The sequence below is a fragment of the Solanum lycopersicum genome, chromosome 7, assembly GCF_036512215.1.
Source record: "Solanum lycopersicum chromosome 7, SLM_r2.1".
Lineage (NCBI taxonomy): Eukaryota > Viridiplantae > Streptophyta > Magnoliopsida > Solanales > Solanaceae > Solanum > Solanum lycopersicum.
The window spans coordinates 12,763,006-12,767,331 of record NC_090806.1 but is presented as its reverse complement, the minus strand read 5'-3'; positions in this window follow the sequence as shown (position 1 = coordinate 12,767,331).

Genomic DNA, 4,326 nt, shown 5'->3' with positions numbered 1-4,326 from the left:
AGATTTAATCTAATTAATTCCTGAAATATCTATTTAACCATCCACTTAACAGTGCACTACCCATCTTCACGAGGGGATCCATGAGTCGTGCCCCCATCATGGTTACAAAATAGTGGCTTGGTGATACGCTCAAACTTACTTCTCAAATAAGAAGTAAAGCGGTCGTGTCAAGTAAATAACCTAACTAGTGAGGTTGGGATCGTTCACACGAGGAAAATAGTCTAGACTTAACTTCAACCTATTATTACTATTGTTTAATCAATGACTTCCTTGGAAAGTAAAAAACAATAAAAGGGGGGTTTCTAATTCTAAATGAATGAAAATAACTAACGCAATTGAAAGAGACACTTGAAAGCTTTGAATGTTAAATTTTAATCAATTAATCAAAGTAACTAGGGTTTACGTATTCCCCACAGGTTCATTTACGTATTCCCCACAGGTTCATAACTTGATAATTCTAACTATAACAATTCTTTTCTAGTATTTTGCATGCAAAGTGATAAGTTATGTATTTCTAAATCCTTGGTCCGGCATCTAGAAAATCTCACTCCGCACCTTGGTCTGGCTATGTGTGTTGCTTTCCTAACCCTTATCTTTACCTCATATTAAGCATCGTATTCGATATTTGACTAAGTTATTACCTCGTACCAATCAATACTAGCCTATTAGATAGTATATACTAAATCTATGTTGATAATTCTTTTCCTATTATCTACCTCCTTGGTCCGGCAAGTAGCATTAAGGCGAGTTCTAATGTTGGCCATCCGTTAAAAAGACTTCTAAGCGAAAAAATTATTAACACATGCAAGACACCATTCTCGAATTGTTATTTTAGTTAGGTTTTATCTCATTATTTGCCTATGGTTCCCACAACCCTAGTTATGGAGTTTAGTTACCCATAGTCATAATCACAATATTCAAATATATTATATAAGAATTCATGTACTTACTTCAATGAGAAAAAGTAAAATCCGAAAGTTTTCTTGATTAATCACCAAAAATCACCAACAATCACTTGCAAGAATCTCAAAGTAATCAAGAATCTCACAAAAACTCTAATGATAATCAAAAGTCTTACACTAATACACAGAGTCTAATAATGATCCAGACTCTAACCTAACAGAGTATAACTATCCGGAGTCTAACCTCAAAAATGAGGTTTTTCGAACTATTTATAAAAAATAAAACTTAATTAAACAAGGACTCTATTTGATGGAAATCTTCCAAAACGCGGCTGGGTCGACGGACCTCGCTACGGATCGTCATGGTCACGACGGACCGTTATGGACTCCGTCGTTCTTCTGCTGCTCTTCTTCATTACCCTCGATGGCAAGTATGACGGACCGTCATAGGCACAACGGTCCGTCGAGGGACTTCGTTCCAAAAAACATCAACTCTTGGAATATAGGTACTGGGACTACTTCTCTGAACTTCATGACGAACCTGCAGGACGGACCATCATAGACACGACGGACCGTCAAAAGCTTCGTAACCCCACACTTTGTCAGACTTCCCCATCTTCCTTCAGTAGCTGCACTACGCTGCCACCTACGGACCGTCATAAGCTCCGTAGGTGGTCTCTTCTGCATTTCTTCACTCAAAATCTCCGCATTCAGCTTTTGACAGATTTCCTGCAAAATAATAAGAAACTTATATAAAAATTAGCACAAAAAGGCTTTTGGACACGCTAAACTTAAGGAAAAACTATTAATAATACCGTGAAACCACGGTATATCAACACCCTCAACTTAAATTCGTTGTTTGTCCTCAAGCGACGCACTATGACTCAATACACAATCTTTGTACAATAGTATCCATGTTTCATCCTTTGCAATCATTTGGCTATCAATCCCGATTAATCTCATCAAATCTATGCATGCTATCACTATTAGGCTTGAATTATGTGGGATCAGCACATGACACAGACTTGCCGTGCACTAACACCTATCCTCTTCAATTTCTCACCAAGGTGCTAACAATTCCGGCATTGCAACTAGTGTCCTCACTTTAAACAAAATCCTCATTTTTCACACAATGATTTCAGTTTGAGTATAAGGATTACTTTTCAACACTCGCTCTCAGAATGAAGTCACACTCATTCATACCTATTGCCATAAGCTTGCCCTTATTTTGATTGCCTTAAGTTTGCTATACAACCCTTAGGATCACGATAGGACTTTCTTAGCTAGTAACATAGGCTCAGGGTCAGGTAGGGTATATTTAGGGATACTTTAGTGACTTTTTGCCCTCCTTGACTTATCGGCTAAACCGTCCACTTTCTATCATTTTATCTCGCCCAGTTTCTCATATTCTTTCACCTTGCTATTTTCTCTTCTTTCTTCATTTGTGTAAGTGACTCTCTTCTTTTCTTGCATGTATTTCTTGTCTATTTTTCTTTTTCTTTACTTTTCTTTCAACTAATTCTTGAGTCACTTTACTTTTGTTCTTTCTTTCTCTTTGTTCTTTCAACCCCACTTTTCAGAGCATTCCTCATAATAGTCATCCTCAACTCATGGCTTTGCCATGAGTCAAGGTACACAATACCCAAAGTTGGGTCATGGACATAACGAAGGTTGTTTACTGCATTAGCCACCCTCAACTTATGCTTTTGTCATAAGCTGAGGTGCACATATCCAAGGAGGGACCAGGGCCAACACATTGTTCCCAGAAAAGATCAGTTGGGGTGAAAAAGAAAGGTCAAATTTAAGCTCAGATTATTTGGATCAAAGAAGGATAAATTTCATTTGGTTTATTTTATTTAGGCTAGAAATGGGCTATATTGAATAAGGGCCTATGATCATTTCCTAATTGTCTATTACAGCTCACTTTTAGCAGCACTAACCAGGCAAGTTCTAGCTCAGTACCAATAGTGGACTATTCAAATTTTCCTCACACTCACTTGACATCTATTCACTATACCAGATTAACAGACACCTAGTTCGAATTTTAGACTTAGGGTAATGCAACGGTGTACCTCTATGTCATGCTTAGGGCCACACAATTATCAGTTACTATGCCTAGTCATGCATCATTTTCCAGTTTATCAGGATATGATTTTAGCCATCATGCTCCAGAATTAAACTATGTACAAAAGATATAAACATGTCGGTTCAACAGAAAAAGTAATCTGTCTTTTGGGGAAAAAGAACAAAGGCAAGAAAACCCCAAAAGAGGATAGTGAATTGGGCTACTCAGACTTCACCCTACCACTCACTTTCCATTTACCCCACCCCCAACAAAAAAACATGCAATTGTCCCCAATGCATAAAAATTTAAATACTAGAGTGGTAGGTGAAGCAAACCTGTGGCGCAAAGCGCCGTCGATCAGCAAGCTGGTGGGTCCGGTTCCCCGGAACCCACGTACTCTGCAATCTGGACACCCTCAGTGGTTTCCTCAGCAAAAACTGTACCATCATTAGTGCCTCCTGCTATCTCCACAGTGCGGGAGCTAGACGCCCCAGCCGCTAACTCTAATGCTCTCATCTGGTGCGCCTCCTCCTCAGCAAGTGAGGCTCTCCTCGCAGCCTCCATCTCTCGGCGCTCCTTTTTTCGTGCTCGCGCCTCGTCCTCTGCTTGACCCCTGCGCCTCTTGGCATTCTCTCGAGGGGGAGGTGGTGGAATCTCTGAAGTGGCAAATAGGTCCGCCAACACTATGTCTTCAGCAAGCTCGACAGAAGGGGCCTCAGACTCCGGCACCCTGGCCTCTAAGATCGTGTCGATGTCTGCATGAAGATTGTCAACTGCAGCCTGAAGAGTCGACACATCCACCGGAAGGGCTGGTCGGGCTAACACCCTCAACTCAAAGGCGTCCAAGCGCTGGCTAACCTCAGCGATCTTCCGCTCTGTATACTGGACCATTTTCCACTCTAGGCACTCTTCTGACTCAGTAATCGACTTCTGCATCCACGGCTAGATATGATGCAGAAGTGTAGCCATTTGTGCCATTAATTTTTGGACCCTAGCAAGTGGGACCAGTGCCGGTAGAGGGGTTGTGCGAGAGGAGCTCGGGGCAGTGCTACTACCCGGGATAGACTCGACCGAGGTAGTGTCAGTGGACGCCGCCTGTGTAGCCGTGCGGGCCTGGGCTACCGTATCAGTAAGATCATCGGCAAGTGGGGGCAGCTCTGGATGGGGCCCTCTGTATGGAGCCAACTCATTGGTCTCACCTCTGATGAGGCCAACGTCAGCAGTGCTCTGCGGGGTCTTGAGCTGATCTACGTGCCATATAGGCACACTTGCGGACCTGCAGAGAGCAAAGATCATGCACGGGAAAGGGTAAGTAGTAGTGACCTTGAAATCCCTCTCGTGCATGACTATCTGTAGAAG